This window comes from Aptenodytes forsteri, unplaced genomic scaffold (assembly GCF_000699145.1).
Source record: "Aptenodytes forsteri isolate BGI_AS27 unplaced genomic scaffold, ASM69914v1 Scaffold108, whole genome shotgun sequence".
NCBI classification, from domain to species: domain Eukaryota; kingdom Metazoa; phylum Chordata; class Aves; order Sphenisciformes; family Spheniscidae; genus Aptenodytes; species Aptenodytes forsteri.
The window spans coordinates 1,085,187-1,106,137 of record NW_008794448.1 but is presented as its reverse complement, the minus strand read 5'-3'; the positions used below and the strand labels follow the sequence as shown (position 1 = coordinate 1,106,137).

At 35.0% G+C, this 20,951-nt stretch overlaps 1 protein-coding gene across 1 annotated transcript in view; it reads right to left on the bottom strand.

Moving 5' to 3' along the window:
* The window catches only part of DPH6 (diphthamine biosynthesis 6), a 214,684-nt gene that overhangs the window by 69,680 nt on the left and 124,053 nt on the right, over positions 1-20,951 (bottom strand). The window lies entirely within an intron of this gene.

Genomic DNA, 20,951 nt, shown 5'->3' with positions numbered 1-20,951 from the left:
ATACACGGATGTATGTGTCAGCTCAAAACAATAATATCCGATGTTACTGACTGTTACAGCTGCTGGATGACACTGATGCCCCAACATGGTTAAATATGTTCTTACTTCCTTTTTTTGAGTGATGATGCACACTATCTTTGGTTCAGTGCTATGGGTTTTTTTAACTTCTAAGTCTTAAGTTAAGCTTTGTTTTATGTAAGTATATATAAGAAAGTATAAGTATGTATTTGTAATATCTTTAGTAAACTAATTTAAAAATACTATAAAAATAATACTGCAGAACAGCTAAAAGACTGTGTATGAAAAAAGTCATGATAACCCACCAGAAGGTAAAAGGAAATTGCAGATTGAAAATAAGATGCAGAACAATGTCACTTGACCAAAGAGATGCGTTCACCTTTTGAAAATGGAATTAAACAGGTGGCCAGATAGACCATCAATGTATGTTTTAAGCTGAGCTGCAATGCAGTTACTTTGGGCTGATTTTCCAAAGTCTTCCTGGCAACACTCTGAAGACCTACTTTTTTAACAGCAGCCAGCAAAGGAAACATTTATTCTTACTATTCAGACATCTCAAAGATTTATTATAAAATCTTAATGTAAGTATCAAAACTTTTCATCCTCTTATGCTGCACTTCTCTAGAAAGCCCGTACATTTCCTGATCAGTGAAGCAGTAAATTTTATTCAATATCAAAAGAAAACTAAGTATAGAAGTGGGAAGTAAGGTGGGCGTAAGCAGCTTTGAAGTCAGCATAAGAAGCATTTTGCTAGGAGTAAAAGAGAGGGAAAATGGACTGTGCAAGGAATCTTTAGGAAGCATTTTGCAGAACTTACTGTATAAACTATAAAAATTCCTCAGAATTAAGAATAATTAAAAAAGAAATCTGTCCTAGAAGATGTGGCAATCAAACCATGTGACAGACCCATATGCAACTCCAAATCTGTCCTCGTAACTGTCTGTGTCTCACAAAAGACTCACACATGTAACTATTGGAAGAGCATCTTACACAACTTGGCATACAAGTTCTATGATTAGCAGCTGAAGAGGGGGAGGAGGCAGAGAGGAAACATATCAACTGACACCCATCAACTATTTAAATTGTTTAAAATATCTGAAATATTGTTTTGATAATGCCATATATAATCCTGAATTTGGAAAAAAAAATGCAAGTAATATTTTGGTTTATAGGAACAAATGGTCTTTTTTTTTTTTGCAGTGCTATTTTAAAATATGTGCCATTGAACAAGGGAGTCCAGCCAGCTACCAAGTGGCATACTGACAAGATGAGAAACAAATTCAGGAAGATATGATTCAGAGGGGCACAGGTTTGTTTTTAAAGCAAGCCCTTCATTTTCACCTCTGCAAAGTGAAAACCATGCATTAGTCAAAAACTCCAATACAGGTAGTTTATACTTCTACAGAAAAAAATCACACTGGCAATATTTCTTCCTTTTTTTCCTGCTGGGCTGCTGGTTTTCCATGCATCACCCATGTTAATTATTAGGTAGACAGAAGAGCTGTTCAACCAGTTCACTTCCCCTATTCTTGAACAGATTGTTTGAGACATAATATGAATACTAATTAACGATAAAATATCTGTCAGTGTTTTGAAATATGGACCAAGATAGCACTTTCCTGTATTATCCTGGATAGTTCTGATACAATTAGCTCCACTGGTCATAAGCAAGGTCAAAATAAAGCTCTGAAGGATTTGAGCAAAATTGGCACCACTTTTGGCCCAGATTCAGTGGGAATTTTGCGGAGTTCTTTAAAAAACAATTTAAAAAAATCCCTCTGTTCCTAACATACTTGTTTGTATCTTAAGACGTAATTAATAGAAAAACAGTGTTCCTAACATGCCACCGTGTTGTTATGGAAGGGTGGATGCAAGGGGGAAAGAGGGGAAAAGGGTCAAAACACAGCCACAGGTTTGCAGCAACTGTATTTCAGGGGGACATAATTTAGGATAAGGGAAGGAGGAGGGATGTTCCTCTTCTCTTTCCCAGTGACTCGGTCATGAAAAGCAAGCACAAATAAACAATCAGCAGGGGCAAAGCAGCAAACCAGTACAAACGCTGTTTTAGCAGATTTCAAGAGGTTGTCTCTAGAATGTTTGAAGCATTATACAGAAAATTGTTAGCAGCGTAAAAAGCATTTAAAACAGCGAAGACATGGTAATATCTTGTTCACAGTACTGAAATCTTACAACAAGAGATGTCACAATGTATGGTGTCAGTCCTTGTGTTGTGAAAGCGTTCTGCAAAACCCTGCTAGAACCTTGCAACAGTTTATCTTTTTGGAGCATCTACAAGGATAACAGAAGATCTTTCAGGCTATAGATTCACAGTGTAGCAAGTCTAGAGGACTCCATATCCAGTAAGCTCAGCATAGAAACAAAACTACAATATAATGGATGTGTATTTATACACTAGATGTCTCAGCTTACACTGATGATTTAATTTTCACTGCAGCCCGTACACATATTTCCAGTGCTAAAATTTCATTAAAGATCTGACAAACCAAAAATAAAAAAACTTGTACTGCTGAGATGCTCACTTGTACCAATTTATTTCCAGTATAGCTCCACAGCAGTAAGCAGTTTATAAATGGGGCCTTGTGTGATTCCACATTTCTTCCCTTTTTATTTTCATTTGTATCACTGCAAGTTAAATGAAAGGTGAGTCTTAATAAGCTAACATAATAGTTTAGCAGCTGTTTTGCTCAGTTAGCACAACCATAAATAATCAAGGCAATTCAGTGGACAATCAGAACCTCAGAGTATACAATCCATACTCTAACAGATAGGAATGCTAAGCTCTTATTTGAGAATTACTACTTTTCATACTGTCACTGTGCTGCAGGAATTAAGTATAATATAGAGCTAGATCACAGCTAATACAGAGGGAAGACAGTATAGTAGCAAATTATTATTTTATTTTACCTTTTTTTTTAAGCTGCATTTACTTTTTAGGAAAGTACCATGGTACCATGAAAAGGAAAAGTCAGAAGAACACTTGGTGCCACTTTGAACTGTTCTATCCCATGAAAAAGTTTTTAACAGTATTATAAGTTACCGAAAGGACACAACGTATCTCCCACAAAATATAATTCAGGAAAAGAAACAATGAGAAAAACAGACTTAATTGGACATAAGGACTAACTTAAGCTGCTAATTAGCCCGAGAAAGCTATAATTATTGCTACTTAGAAAGAAACAGAAGTAACAGAATACCTATAGATATGCACTGAGTTTTTTTTAATTGAAGGCCAACAGCAACCTTGGAAACTTTATGAAACTTTTCCTGCTGGTATTATTAAAACTTGCTAGTGATTACCTGCCATAATACAAAAATTGCAGAGAACTTGTAACGGAGACATTTCAACTATTCACCCACAGGTATTTAGGCCAATGTTAATAGTTGCAACATATGAACAAACGCATGTTTCTTGGAAAGGATGGAGTCAATACACAATCAGCCAAATCTTTGTTATGAATGCAGTTTGGTGTCTGAGTGACTGCTGCCCTTTAACAGGTCAGGGTACACAAAAGATTCAGTGACCCCCTGACCTAACAGTGAAATAACCCACCATTATGTTCAGTCAATGTAAATAAGCATAACTGACAACGCGCTAATAGGCTGCCTCTGGTCAGCCATGTGTACCTCTGACCTTAATGAAGACCTAAATCAATTAATACTCCAGGCAATAAAGACCTCTGGCTGATTAAGTTAGATAGAAATCATCTTTTCTAACGGGATTAAAGCTGTAAGGTGGTGAACTTTTTATTTAATATATGATAATCCTTTCTTCCTAGGGCCCTCTTATTTTAGCTAATGATGGTAAAATTGCTTTTTGCAATGTGAAATCTTTTATTCAACTACCTAGTGTGAATAAAATTTTAAAGGTACCGTTTAGACAACAGTAATTGAAAAGCTTTGAGTTCACACTATGAACACAAATTGTATCTGACTAACGCGGTTTTAATACACCACAACCTTCAATATAATTCACGTTTTTCTTGAACTGTTACAAATTTGTAGTCTAAAAATTCCATAAATGAGTTGATCACATAGTTTAGTTCGATACAGGCTTTCTTTTGAGAAAATGTGTACAGTTATCAGTGGCTAAAAGATGAAGGATATATTCCTGATTGAAAAATTTTAAAAAAAATGTTATGATTATCTTTGACTAAAAAAAAATTGACACTCAGAAGAATCCACGTAGAACTTAGTAAAATGCCTGCGTATCATACTCAAAACTCCAAAACTTCCCTTTAAATAAAATAATATTTTTTCCTAGTTAGGTCAAAAAAGTTTAATTAATCAATAGCATATTATTGCTATTCTATGGAAATAGCTGCAACATTTCCACAATTTTCAGAGATTTATAACTCAGTTTTCAAATGCTGTGACTCCAGTTTGCTAACCCTCATTTTGGGATGGAGCTTCACGTTTCAAAATGTATTTGATCACCTAAGCTACAAGACTACAAAACATTCATCTTTTTGTAGTTTTCTTCACTATTAAAGTTTATTTTATCAAAATGTGATTTAAATTTTTCTCTTTGAACTTTGTGGGTTGAAAAATTCACAGGACATTTTTTATCAAGAACTGAAATAAAATACTGTAATTTCATGGATGCTAAACTAGGCTGTATAATTTTTTTTTTATCTGCAGTTTAGCAAAAATTAAGATACGCCGTCCCACAAAGTTGTATTTGACACTGAGCACAGTGTCGTAACACTATCAATACACGTAAAACTTTTGTGCGTTTCCTAATTGGAAATTATACCAAAGAGAAGTATCATGTCACGCAGTATTCATACACTGAGCAGCACAAAAACTGGCAGTTCTTTAAAAAGGCTACTAACTCGACAATGCATCTGAAGAAGCCACGATATTAATTGTTATGAATACTAAATCAACTTCAAAAAACTGCATCCAAATACCTCCTATTCATACTCTATGCTGCCCAACTGTAAAAACCTCTGCAATCCTCTAAAAATCAAATAATTCAAATTGAGCCTTCAGACTGTGCTGGATTTACAGCAAGCAATCTCATACAATACATTCCTTAAGGTCTGTAGTACCCTGAAGTTTAACAAAATGCTATATGCACAAACTTGAGAGGGACGATCAGGTCAGAAAGCTTAAGAGAAGGTAAGATCAAAGTTTCAGCTTGAAAATCATTTTGTAAAAACTGTTCTATGGTATCACAGAAAACTGTAATATTTGTGTACATATTTTTGGCAATGCGTTGGTTATATTTAAATCTTGATCAATGCCAAATCAATTTTATTCTGCTCTACAACTGATGGAAATAAAACCGACACACTTCTGATTTACAGAAGACAAAGATTCAGAAACTGAAATTTTCACAAAAAAACCCACCCCAAAAGCTGTCATTCACATTCCAAGGGAGTATGAGACACAAACCAAAAATAAATCTAGCTTTTAAAGTCAGCAACTGTAGTTATAAACATCTAGGAAAGGTTCCAATAAAGCGGGTGAAAAAGGCTTGCCATCTAATACATCCATGTGGGCACGACAGCTAGTCTGAAGTCTTCTCCAGGACTCTTGTTTTGGTCCACTTGGAAACTCCAATACACAGAGAGGAAATGAAGAAATTGGAGGTAAAATATTCTTTACTTACTATGCATATTTCGGCCTACGTCCTGTACTGGCACACAGGGTAGATATTGTTCCTTTATGGAAAATTACAGTAGACAGTTCAAAGACTTAATTGCCATAGAGGATAAACTGTTGTCCACATCCTAAAGGATGTTTTTTCCTAAATAGAAAAAGAGCAGCCTCCCTACTTGAAAATGAGCAAGCTAACAAGAGTATTAATCTTTGATGCATTTCTTCCTTGGGCCAGTGGAATTCTAGTCTTCATGACTATTAATCTGTCACCTTTTACAAAGCCTACCATTTCCTTTCAAGCTTTTGAAAAAAATTACAAGTTCTCACACAACCACATTAGCAAAATCTGCCAACTGTGAAAAATTGCAGAACACTCAGCTTTATGAACATACCTTATCTAAAAGATGGCGTAAAACCTCCAAACTGATTATCATTTACTCATTTCTCATTCATATCGCTTTGAATAAAGATGCCAAACAAAACAAATGAAAAAAACCAACTAAGATTAGTCTATTCCACAACAATTGGGGTTGGGATGGGGAATGAGAGACTTAATGAAATCAGTATTTACCAAGAAAAGTAAAGGCATATTCAGGGTCCAGAAAAACAAGGTGGAAAAGATTAGTATCTAAAAGTGTAAAGCGATGCAAATGACTCAATGGACATGGACTATTGAGCAACGGATACCGCATTTTTAGAAAATGCCTATTATGTCCACCACAGTTGATTGTGTTTTTAAATTAACTATATATGCATAGATAAGGGAGGATAATGGTTGCAATTCATCTGGATTCTTAAAATATCTGATACAGCGTATTTGGAAATTATTTTTAACTCTCCTAATTATAAATGCTGTTAACTAGCTGATAGTCTGTAAGGAGAGAGTCATGAAAATGGCAATGTACTGAAGTGGGGTGCCGTAGGGATTGGTATTAGGCCTGATTTTGTTTAACATCTTCATTAAGTCAATGGAAGAAGGGATTAACAGCATGGTAATGAAACCCACAGAGGATACTAAATTAGAATGTGCACCAGTAGAACTAATAAAAATGGACACAGATAGGTTTGAAATAAAGGCAGAAAATAAGAAAATGAGACTTAACTTAGGAGAAATGAAAACTCCTGCCAGAACATATGGCAAAAATATTCTGAAATACAGATATTCGTAACAAGGGAGAAAACTTGACTGCAGAAGTGCTGAACAGTTTATATTAAATCATAACTGCTCTTTACTAGAAGCAAGTTCAGTATAGGACAAAAGAAGATACAGTCTCCGTTCTCATGAAACAGGTCTAATTCATCAGATCTACCAAATACTTGTTCCAGGATAAGTAACACCTACCCTTGGCTAATGAGAGAGTGAAATTTTCTAATACGTCAGAAACTGGTACCATACCCTTTAGGAAAGGTATGATTTCCATATTTCAAAATGAATGCTGTAAAAGATCAGGTGATATCAAAGTTTCAGATGATTATTCAGAGCTGATGAAATAGTTTTTTCCAGAAGTTTTTACATTTCATGATTAACACTGATTTTCAGTTTATAGGCTAGCATAGCTGCATTCAAAGTATGAAAAGCATTTTAATCTGCCAGGATAAAAATATAAAAATTAAAAAAATACTTTTTCCCCCCTCTCTTAAATGGAAAATGTCTAAACCTTACAGGATGTTACATAGGCATTCATTTGGGGTTCCCACATATTTCACTTGTGGTTTTGCTACTTATGACTATTATCCTAAATTTATTCTGATAAGGATAGCTTTATAATATATCAGCATTCTTTCTTTGTCAGTTCTGTATTAAGAAAAAAAACATATATATAGCTAGCATGTCACATGACATTCTTCCCTCCTTGATTTCTACATTTTTCCCTATCTACACTTACAGTTCTAGGGGACTGGAGTGCATTTATAATGAGAGAGAGAGGTTATAAGGTAATTGTATCCACACACACAATATCTAAAGGAAGACAAAGAAAAAAGATAAAGTGATGTGATATCCTTATATACCTGTATGTGTTTATATTACAAACCCTGTCTCTACTTTTATCCTTAAACATACAATCTACTTAGAAAGGGATCTCATAATATCCTTCCCACATTAACTGAAGTTTCTACTGAGAATGTCCACTTATACTAACTAAATCATCAGTTAAACTATCACTGCAGTGGAATTTCACTGCAGTAGAAATTTCTAGGTTGAAGTTTCTACTAATGATAAGGGTGCCGCTGCTTAAGGCTGTACCACTGTTCTGGAATAGAGCATCCAAGGAGAATCAAGATTGCAGTCATAAAAGCCTATGAAGAGTGAGTTAGTTCTTTTCCATTCCTACCTGTCTTTACAATCCTTACTCATGCCAACTGTCAGATAGGTTAGTGTGATTATAAACAGAAAAGGGACAGCTAGGCAGAGAAAATACTCTGTATTGAAAGGTGAAAGCTGTTCATCACGCAACAGTAATTCACAGTGTATGAAACACATTAACACCATGAGATTCTATTCTTACAGAAAAGATTTCGTTCCCAGCCATCACTTGGCTTAATATTCTTACTCAAAATACGCTTTTCATGAATGTCACTGGCTACTTTAAGATACTGGTTTGCAATAACTGGGAGACAGGAAAGAATCAGTTCCATAAAGCCAATAATCTGTTTGAAAACAGTTAAGTGTAATAACAGTATTACTAACCTAAAAGTGATAGTTCTCATTCTAGCCATATAGTGTGGTTTCGTACTTTACCTATCGTTTATGTATACCCAGTCTCACATGGATTTTACTTACATCTATGACTGCCTAAATAATAATCAACGTTAAAACACTTTGATGTATGTCAAAGATTATTTAATGCAGAAGTCCAATTTATAATAGACGTACCCCCCACCTCCCAGTGGAAATGAAGGGAGACTTATTTGTGCAACTATACCTGTATGTACAGTATACATAATAGTAATGCATATAGAATGTAACATATACAATATATAGTATTTATCACAAACTTTTACCTATTTATTCATATTGCAGTGATAATACTTTCTTACATAACAGAATACCTTTCTCAAGGGACCCAACTTCCAATGCAAAAATGTAAGTCAAATTCTGATTATACTTATAGAAACTGAAACTTGTAACAAAGATCCACCAATATATTTAATATTCTTGGTCAAACTATTGTCATATTATCTTTTCTGCATCATCAGTTAAACCAAACTTGACAAAGAGATGAGTTTGTGTATTAGGAACCCCCGTGGAACCAGCTGCAAAATAGGAAGAGTAGAGGAAGAGTCCATAGTTAAAATTCTGTGTTCTTAGCAGTAAGGCATGACCCAATCTATAAATTTAAAGAATTTGTAATTTGACAGTGACAATGTAGTATACATTCTCATATAATCTGAAATACAATCTTCATGAAGTGCAATCCAAGAAAAAAAATGCATTAGGAAAGTAACACCCTTGTTACATGCATGCAATTGCCTATCCTAAAATCTAAAGATTCCTAACAATTATTTAACAAAATAAAAGTAATGGAAGTTAGATAAAGACAGCAACAATCTCAGAAATATACTAAATATGCTCATCCACACACATTTTCACAACTTTTATTTGTTGTACCCTTAAACACTGACCTTTTATCAGAATTGCAGTGTGGACAACATCCCTATATAAAATATCACTAAATTCCGAAATGTGCAATCAGGCAGATTTTACCATTGTACCATTCAGAGGGCAGATCTTCTCTTAGATCGGCAGCACTTTGTGACAGGAAGTTACCTATTGACTAACTGGTAACTTGTACCATTTAAAAATTAAGTTTCTGTAACAAATTATATTTATATTCTGTGTTATAATTGGACTGTAACTGTATGATAATTACATTCTGTGCTGTAATACATATTCATTTGGGTATGGAGTTAGAATCTTGCATTATACATTTGCCTTATTTTTTCTGTTTTTTGCTTTTGTTTGTTTTTTTTTTTTTTGTACATTCACCTTATTGTTCTCTTATAATACTTATTTTCACAGAATATTCTAGATGGTTTAAAAGGATAAAAGTTGGGAACTGGAAATTGCAGTATATTGACAGTATATTAGTAACTGATAGATTATTAATAGAATACGTATCTTGTGTTCTGCCAACCAAGCTGCAATCATGTTTCTAACCATCTTACATCTTACATCAAAGTGAGGTCAAGAACCAGTGCTTGCAAACTTACTATGTGCTTAGCCCTTTCTGCTTGCATTATTAATAAAAGTAGTTATTTTAGCTAGTAAAAATGAATTGCAGAGTCAAGCCCTCTGATATAAAAATGGGTACAAAACAAAGGGTTGAAATTAAAAAGGGGTAAATAAGAGGAAGGGAGGGGCAGAATGCAGTAAGGAATAACCCAGCAATTAGGTCAATCAGCTGCCACAGTGTCTTCTACTGGAACTGTTCTAAATTGTTTAAATAAACTCATGTTCTTGGACCAAGACTCTGTTCTATTTCTTGATGAGCGTTTTAATCAGTATATGCTAGAAGTTAATACAGGATGGAAAGATCCTTCTCTATGACAAAAAGTATTAGTAAGGATCTGAAAAAGCTTTACAATGAACATTAAATCAAAATTGATACATTCCCGATTATGATCTCTACCTTGATAATCCAACATTATCCAAAAAGAAATGACCTACTGAAATTCCAAGTATTCCAAACTGCTATGAGATGGTCATTGTTACCTTCTAGCTTTTTTGAGATACTAAGCATTTAGTGATATGAAAGATACTTAACATAGAATAAGCCTTACACTGCAGAACATTAAGACCAAGATGATCCTGTATGAACACAATTTTTGTGAAATATTTAGGCTACTTCAAAAGAAATGAGATGATAAAATGGAAATCATGTGGGGAAGGTAGATTTAATTATCTTATTTTGAAAATAAGATAAAAATACAGAAGCCTAATGTGAACATGAGATGTGATCAAGAAGTTCTCTTTGAAGTTTAATGGTTAAAACTTAAGCACAGAAATGATGAATTAGAAACAATATCAATGACATTACTATCAGAAAATCTTTGAACTTTTTATTTGAATTTTATAAATAACCAACAGAGTACCTCTTCAAAACAGAAGCTGTATCAAATTCTACAGATTATGCTGAGAACAGTTTAAATATCTAATTTTGCTTTTTGAGCTTAGGAAAATTATAGGTGCTTCACTGAAAATATGACCTTGTGTGACAATACGAATCTCTAACATTTTGCTCTTTCAGCCCAACAGAAAGAGCTTCTAATTATCAGCTAAACAGCGCACAGTATTTGAAAAGTATGCAAAAGTGCCAAAATTTCCAGTGATGGAAACTGTCTCATATAAACTTTACATTCTGTTTACATGACATATAAGAGTGAAGTTACATGACTTGACTGTTCATCTAACAGTTTTAAGTAATGTTTTAGGGGTTTGTGAAAACATTGTTTTTTGTTGTTAAAAAAGTTTGGCCTAAATTCAACCAGCAAGAATTATTTGTTATGAAGTCCAGTGAAGTATAATTAACACACAGCACCTTTCAAGGTGTGATTCCAGAGTTTGCATTTGCCAATATAACTGTTCACAGCATTTAACTCCGAACCTCAGGGTTTCTGCCATTCAGGCCTGAAGGAGTTAAATCTTATAGCTCTTCAACAAAAAACAATTACGTGTTTTTGCAGAAAAATATCACATGCTGATAGTGAATAATTAAATGATCAAACCGAAGAGAAACGAACTATTTCTGTGATGTATGTTTTGAACTTCTAATAGCTAGTCTGATGCTCCAGAATAATAGCTGTGTTAGGATCAGGAAGGACACTAATGGTGAATGAAGAAGGGTATGAAAGAATAGTGCATGTAACATGAAGAAAGGTGGAGAAACAGAGTAATTCCAACTGATATTTTTATTTGTTGTTTGTAATGCTAACTCATGGTGTCATGGACGTTTATGTAAAGGAATGTTACTCATTGTACACCTTGACCTTGTAAGGTGATATAATGCTTTGATTTTGTGCAAAATTTATTAGAAGCAAAAATTGCACCTTGCAGGACTAGGCCCTGGATGCAGAACAAGATAACGGTGAAATTCAAATGAAATAAGCCCTTTAAAACACCATCAGAGAACAATAAATCAGCTCAACACCTTCCCAACACAGGAAATTGAGAGTTAACCAGTGTACCCAATTTTAAATTTTTTTTTAAAGGAGGAATAAATCTGCTATCGGGAGCTGGTTTGATAGACCTTTGAAGGTCTTCAGAACTCTCACTAATATGTTATTCTCTAAAAAATATTCCCGTAATTCTGCTGTCTCCCATCATTCCTTGCCTCGAGACTCATCTGTCAACTTTGACGCATCTTTTAAAGTACCCCTCCAAGCCTAAAAACCGTGACTACAGACCACAGAAGAGAACTCTTTGCTTTGAAACTATCTGATCAATCAGAAGATCATTTACCTGCAAGCATTATTTGGTGAAGCTAAAGCGGCACATCAACCAGCAGCATCTGAAGGCTGAGGCAGCAAAACGTCAACAACAAATTGTCATTGGCATTCCATTTATGAACCTTCAAACAGCATCAGATCTTTTCGATGGGAAACCAGATCAGGTCAGACTGGAGCTGAATATTTCTTAACAAGCTAACCATCAAAAGAACTTACGTTTTGAATAAAAAGGCTATCATTTGTTGATTTGAATATCAAAGGGATCCACTGCAAACTCCCAGTCTAGAAAAACCTCCCTAAGCTACACCAGACAGGTGTTTAATAATCTATTATTAAGGCACTATTTTAGGTTACTCAGAATCATAAAAAATAGCTGTAACTGTGAAGCTGCAAATGGGACTGCACAAAGAAATGAATGCTATTAACATACTATTAACAATTCAAAAGAATGAGTTGACATACCAATCAAACTTGTTAATTGACTGTCAATGGCCTGTCCCTGAATATACAACATGACTGCATTATATATTTCAAATGCTGACAGGAAGACAGTTTCATTTGCATTAACTTCATAAACTGATCAACAACCAAACTGCCACATACATTTATAATGGGAAGCTGAATCATTTCAATATTCATGCAGCTCTGTAATTGTAAATTAGGTGCTGGCAAACAATACAATACTGTACATACTCCAAAATATCCTAAATTTCTCTGACCTACTTTCTTTTTTATTTTAAAAGAGCAGTGGAGAAAAGTTGTCTCTTACAGAGATGATTATTACTTTAATTTATGGTTCATGCCTTAGGCAAAATTTGTTTGCAACCTAGTTTGCAACCATAGTTTATAACTCTACTCTAGATGCATAACTGGTCCGCAATATATGAGGCACACAAGGTGATGTAAAATTTTTCTTGCTTTAGTTCTGTGAAGTGTAAATACCATTAAAATACAGAGTAAATCTGTAAAAAAAAAGTGAATGAAAATCTGTACTATTTCCCTGCTATGACACAAAGCAGATGTCAGCACTGAAACCACTGAAACTTTCTAATTAGACATTGAAACATGTAATTTAAAGTGGGAAGTATTGTTCTTGCACATCCTTCCCTATGTCCTAGAATTTATTGCCCTCAGAGGTCCTGCCTGTACAAAGTATGTTTCCTAAAAATATCTCATAATTACACCCATTCAGTTTCATTGGGATTGACAGTGATAGCAGCTGAAATGGCTGTGATAGTGCTGCCATTTTAGCCAAATGGGTAGTCAGACATACTCTGAGCAAAGTCACAAATCATAGGAGTTGAGAGCAGAAGTGCTTGTGGCTCTTCCATATTTCTGCCCATATTTATCAATCCAGTGGAAAGGACCAAGGGCTGATAATAGCAGGAAAATGACAGAAAGAATTCCCAAGAAGAGACACAGGCCAACACTCTTCACTTTTCCCATTTAGCATCTCCTCTTGCAACATTTACTATCTTGCACTTCTGCTTACTGAAAAATACAGTTCTAGCTAAACTAACAGAGAAGCCTTCAAACGCTGTCATTAATGACTCCATGTATTAGTATCTATTCCTACGGTTTAACCATACAGGGTAGATATGAAAGAAGAAACCTGGTTTTATTTGTTCATGAAGTGCTATAGGCATATTTATCACTGTTTATATAGAAATAATAATATCTCAGTCACTTTGAGAATTGGAGAAATGAAGCTAAGCAGAAATGTCGCAAATGAGGATTAAGTCATGAAGGGTTTGGAAGTGTTCCACTGAAGGCTAAGTAGTAATTGATCAAAAATCCTGAAGTTGTCAGGTCAGTCACATTCCCTCTATATCTGTATGACCCGGAGGAAGTATAAGCAAATTTTAAACATCTCAACTGTAAATGCACATTGTCTTCTTTCCCCCTCTTTTATTATTACTGCTTTCATCCTGTCAATCCAGCAGTCACTTCCCCGGCTTTAAAGTTATTGCAAGAGGAGCCTAGCACTATACACTAGCATAACCATACAGATATCACATAAACGTCCAATAAATCTGCAGTCATGACAATCTTCTCCTGTATTTCCTTTCAGATAAAGCGTATCAGAGGACAATTTCTGTGAGCTGCCATATTTTAGATTTTATTATTTGTAGTACAGAGGTAAGACTGAGAAGCAAAAAATATTCACATTTATTGTTCTAGCAACTGCAATTGAAGAGTAGAAAGGCTAACAAACAGAAATATAAAACCTTCAGAAAAGCTGAATATAGTGGAGTCACTGGGGTGATGGCCGTCCCAAATCATCCTAACTGATAATCATGAAAGATTACTTATACTACAAACTAGATATTAGCTTTGATATCTTCCCTGAAGTATAAGCTGAGTAACTGTCATACTGAATAACACCATATGATGGGTACTGCTAAGTTCTTACACTGACAAAACAGGGATCATTAAAGCTTCAACATTCTTTCAGGTAATCAATGTAGTATAAGCAGTATGTGATTAAATGCATTTAAGACATGAAAAGTGTCAAGGTAAAGAACAGCTCATTACTCAAAGGATGTAGTATCTATAAAACCAGCCATCTTAGAAGGAGCTGGTCATTTATAACTGGTGCTAATGGCAACACACAACTACAGTGAATTCAGTAATTCATGCGCCAAGATTTATAAATTTTGATCATAAAATATATACATATATACAGCTGAAATATATGCACATATACATTACTGTAACAAATGATGTGACGTATGTTCATGTTTCAAAAAGACACGATTAATTTTAGGAAACTGCAGTTTGTCTGCATTGCTTCAAAATTTACATTTGAAATATCCATTTTCTCATTTACTCAAATACGCATTTTCAATGACATTTTCAGATCTTAGCTGAAATCTTCCTGACTCTCAACAGCCTGCGGCCAGCATAGTTTTTGTAGGTGGTGATAAAAACTCCTGTCCTTGGGTAGAATGAAACTTTCTAACATGCAGATAAAGTCCCATCTATGTGGGAAATGGTGTTTTCCTGGAGATCAGCATGAGACTAGGGAACTAATCTGGACACAAAACTTGATTATCACTGAACTCATGATCATTATCTTTTAATTGGAAGACAGGCTTCTCAAACTTCGCTGCCTTTAGAAAGCTCACAAAACATTATGGACATTTTATAAAACCAGAAGGATTAAGTCAAACACTTCCAAACAGCACAGAGCTGCACATATACTGTTTGTTTTGGATGAGGATGGTGACTACAAGAAACGTGTAACCACTGTTTTTGCTGAATGCATTACTGTCAATCGCTCAGTGATTAACAGCAAGCTCAGGACTAGCATTATACTGTACTGCAGAGGTAGAAGGGTTCAAGCAACCAATCCCATTCCAAATTCATAATTGAACAATGAGCAACTTAACACAAACCTGTCTGTATTTGCTATTTTTATAAGGAAAAATTGAGATGAACAAATAAAAAATTTATGGTCACTTACTGAGAAAATATTCAGTGTATTAGACGCCTAACAAAAATATTCTAGCTTTCATTACAGTCCTGTTTCCATTCCCACAGAAGAAACATCATCCTGAGATCTGCTTTAGTCTGAATCACTATTATGGTTCTTAAAAATAGAGTCAATAAAAATTTAAATTAACGGGTTCACCCACCTGGACTGAAAAGAAGGCAATATTAAAGGGGTAAGGTGTTCCATATTCTTGAGCTTTTGTGCAATATCAGTGCTTATTTTGTGTGGGAAAGTACAACAATATAAGCATTGGCTTATACTTCTCGTGCCAAGGTGAATGCAAGAGGAAAAAGAAGCAATTCCATAAATCTAGAATATGCCTTGTATTAAACATATAGTTCTAGCATTAGTCTAATTATTGAGAAACTATAGGAGTAGCATAACAAGGAAGCTAATTTATTGATGATTTCAACTTTAGTTTTAGTATTACCATACAGGGAGATAAACGAATACTCATATATACATAACATTAACATATCAGAGATGAAAACTTAAGCACTGATCGGGAAATACCAAAAATCAGGATACATATGGAAACTTTACATATATTTGATTATAAGTGAAATATACATGCATCTGCATTATAAATGTACATTTATATTTAAGAAGATAAACCTGAACTTATTTGCAGGATGTTCAGAGTTATGACAAACACATTAAAACAATCAACATTAACAGACTTTTGCAATGCTTTATTCCTTAACTTTGATGTTAGAAGAATTTCTGTTTTTCAAGAAAGCTGGTGCTTTCTTGATACTCCATTCCAATTGCTATATTTAATCTTCTTAGTATGTAAAGGGATTTTTCCTGTGAGGAGTTACAAAAAGGCAACTTTGAAGTTTCTACCTACAGCCACCTCTTATTTACATTATATGAATCTGTAACACTTTTCCTGCTCAAGACTCTGCAACTCACTGCATAGGTAAAGTGATCTTTTAAATTTTTCTGAAATTTGCTCAACACTTATGGAGAGCAAGCAAACAATATATTTCAGCCCAGGAATTTTTTTCCTAATTTCTCAGGCATTTACAGGATAAAGTTGAATGAATGTTTTGTAACCACAGAAAACCCAACATCATCCAGTTTTTATCTAATGTCTACATTTCATTTATAGAATTCAAATGTATTGCTACCTTTTCAGAATTTAGGAAAAAAATAAGCTTGCAGATTTGTTACTGTAACAAAGACGAAAGCTGGAACTTCACACAATATAAGCCACAGACAGACTTGACTCAGATTCTTTAGGCACTTCCTCAAACACAGAATAAGATCTGACAGATTCCTTCACATGAGGGAAAGGCCCAGAAAGAAAATGTTTGGCGAATGTTTAGCAATCTATCCATTTAAGGAATATTCAAAGCCTTTCCATCCCACTAGCAGAAGACTGCTGCTACTGTCTCCAGAGGACTCAGTCCCAAATAAACATAGCTTATTAGAAATCTCTCTTTTTAACTTTATGTGCTCCTTGTCCAAGGGCTCAGATCAATCTAATAACTCCAGAAATTATACACATTTGATAAGATTTGTCAAAGTCCAATTTAGCATGACTAAAATTCACTTATCTACTGAGAAATTTGTAACAAAGTTAAACCAGCAGGAAATAAAATCAAGTGTGTCTCATCTGAGCGTTTGTCACAGAACAGTTGCAACATTTGTAAGCCACATTAGTTGCATGACCCCAACATGACAAAAAGTAAATCAAACATTTTTCAGTAATACAGTTAAAGTTAGTGCTAATATATTATTTACAACAGTCATCCCAGCCTTCCCAGGAATCCCATCCTGTTCAATTGTCATTATTATAATTACCCTCTTTCCACAGAGGCAGGGAACTGGCACATATGCAGAGAAGTACACAGAAGCCTCTTCTGCTGGTGGATTAGTCTCAACATTGCCAATCTTGTTTATTGGGTATTTGACCTTGATAGGGGCAGTTCTCAGGTTGCCCCTTAATGAGAGAAAAATCTTATTAACAATTTAGAGCTTTTAATGCCCAATTTTCCAAAGCAGGAATGTCACTGCAATTTCTTCCTTCGACATATTAATAACTTTTACTGCCATGAAATTAGACTGTTGTAGAAGTCTAGCATGTTACATCGATCTGCTGTATCAGCTCTGATCAACCTTAGATTGCTAAGACAGAAAAAAGGGCTTCTTTCTTCCCTACAAGCTAAGAGGGTTTCTTTCCATCATAGAGGCAATGGGTTTGTCTGTCCTAACCGGTAAAATATGGATGAACCTAAAGATGGTAATTACCTCTAGATATATAAAATGCTTACATTAGATCTCAATAGAATTAGTCTGCTGTCTTTCTTCCACAAAACCAAGTATGCCATGTAATTTACAATGCCTATCTCAACCAACTCAAACTCTAGCCGTTATAAAGCAAAACTAGAGTATAACTGTACACTTTTTTTTTTTTAAAGGTAAAGCATATATTGTTTAAAAGTTTACTACATCCCTGTCAGGAATACAATACCAATGATGCAACAACAACAAAACCCAGAAATAAAAATAACCAGGAAACAACTGGTTTACTATTTCAGTCTAAGATAAGTATATGGCAAAAAGCATGGTGCAGCAATCCCATTTCCAGCTTATAACATCAACTCATGAGGCCTACATTGTATATGGATGTGCTATATAATCATTCAGTTTCCAGAAACATTCCACAGTGCTCAGAATTTTTTTTAGTGTTGAACCATTTAGTTTCTTTACAATGTCTTAACAATTCATGCTGTATTTTTAAATGCAAAAACCTACCTTATCAGACCAAGAGCAGTAGTCGCCAATGTGAAAATATTTTTTTATCAGACCAAGAGCAGTAGTCGCCAATGTGAAAACTACTTTTTCCTATATACCAAAAATACTCCAGCAATAAGGTACCTAGGTTACTCATTCAACTCCAAATGTTCCAGAATTTTAGCCTTAGACTTCTAAAGCCTTCTTCATTATATGCTGAACAGAAAGTCTTTGAAGTCTTACAGACACCCCTATTGAGGCTCTTGATGCCCGCTGAGAATTTTGATTCTAGAAGCCCACAGACAAACAATCCGTAGTCCACCCTGAGACATCTAAGAAACAAGTCTGTCTGTCTGCAATATGTGTTTGTGTATGTGTACATACATATATGCATACAGAAATAAAAATAAACATAAGCATACTATCAACACTACCTTTATATGTTATGTACATTCTGGTTATAGATTAAAGTAATTTCATTCAAAAAATGGAAGAATATAGAGACAACAGCAAGACTTCCAAGCACTTCAGCAACCTGCACAGAATAAAAGTATGAGAGGGTGATCTAGCCTGATAGGTCAAGATATCATAATTAAGTAATAAACATCACAACTAATTAAAAAAAGGGAAAGTAGGAAGAAAATACAAATCTAGAAATTATGCGAAAATTTCAATTTCCCTGAATACTCAAATGACATTGGTGGGGCTTACTGCAATGCAGTGACAGCTTAAAGGAGCATCTCTGTGAGCAGTGTAGGAAAAGTCATTCGTGATGAAATGCGGTAGAAACAGCTGCTGATTTTTGTCTAGGGGAGATACATACTACGTATCAGCAAAACAATTTCATAACACTGCAGTTTGGAAGTTCCCTTCAAGCTCAGTTACAGAAATACACCTTCAGAGGAATCGGACTATAAATCTGTGAGTTAAAATTCTATATTAATTTTGTCACTTAAAACTCAAAAGCAAGGTATTCCCACAAGTAAGTCAGGCTGCACAACTTTGATTATAACCTCTTATATCCATTATTAGAATTCATTCTTTACATAATCACCTCTACATTCTACGCAGGAGCCCTGTTTCATTTAGCAAGCAGATGTTTACAGATTACAGGGTTGGTTTCTTTGCTTTTTAAAACTGTTATACAGCTAGATCTATGTTTTCTTCTCTCATCCACTACATGGTACCCAGCTTTGAATGGTCTCTCAAACAGGAATCTCTCATGGCCTGGTAGTTCCACCTTCCTTGACCCATTCACATAGCATTGTCATCGTTCCCCTGAGAAAGCAAGGACCATCCCTCATTTCATTCACCTGACACTAAACCAGGAAGCACAGGGAGTACTGCTGGCTTCCGCTGGCCTCCCTAACATGTCTTGTTCATTAATCTGAAAGAGTATGGAATTGGCAGGTGTCTGGAGACTAAGAAAAAGATGAGGGAAGACGACCCTGTTCTCCCCAGACAGGAACTCTATTCAGTATCTCTCTCAGAAAAGACAGGAGCGTAATTTTCTCTAGCACTGAAGTCACACAAGTAACAAGATAGTGAATTATGGTATTAATCATTCTCCATGCATACAAACAGGCACGATTCCAGAGTTCTGAGGCTCCACAGGAAGAAAAATGAACAATGAGAGCAACATAATACTAATTTGCAGATAAAGAACTGAGACCTAGTACAACTAAACAATTTGCCCAGGTTTACAAAGGAGGTCTTGTATGTGAAACAGATATTCAGATGCTTTTTTAGTGAGCATCGCAAGATCCTTCTACCTTTCACGTCCCACCTTGACCAGTTATGCTTTAGATCTTTTAGTCCAGCCTGTTTGAATTATCAATAAAACAATGCATATAGATGTATAACATGAGTTCAGGAATAGTAACACCATGTGTTTTGAAACATGGCAGGTGACAGTCCTAATCCGATTACTGTTTCCATGCATGTTGCTTTCATCCTCAAAAATATTCTTTTAATTGTAATTTACCCAAGTATATTAAAAAGCATTTTAATTCATAGTAAGGATTTAACAGTCAGGAAGTTGTTCCTGAAGGGTATGTGACTAATAGCTCTGGAGACTTAAATACCATGTTTATTTACAAACGTACACAGCATTACCCAGAGCTCCTGGAAGTCACTCTGTCAGTAAAGCTTAAAGTTATTCTGGGGGGACACCAGAGTTTAGTCTCCAGGACAGCTGAGTCATTTGCTTCGCAGCTGACAGAGTACTGCAGTGCAGTCTTCTGAAATACCACAGTTAAGTCAAAATTGTTATGCATAGTGAGAGCAGTCACCCAGTTTGAAAAAAGGACATAACATACTGGTTTTAAAACTTTTTATAGGATCACAGTAGAAGTAAACAAAAAGTCCTGTAACGATAAAGCCCCAAGCCTTGCAATATCCAAGTGCCTCTTGAACAATTAATGGATCCGACAGCATGATCTCTGTGAAATACCACTGCACTGCTCATACAATCCAAAAAACTCTGATGTGCTAATTGCAACCCCACAAATAACATCAGTTCTTATCAGTTTGACCCTCTTGATAGCTAAGGTTTAGAATCCATCATCTAAATAATACATAATATTAACCTATGGATATACACACAATATTATTGTCAAGTGTG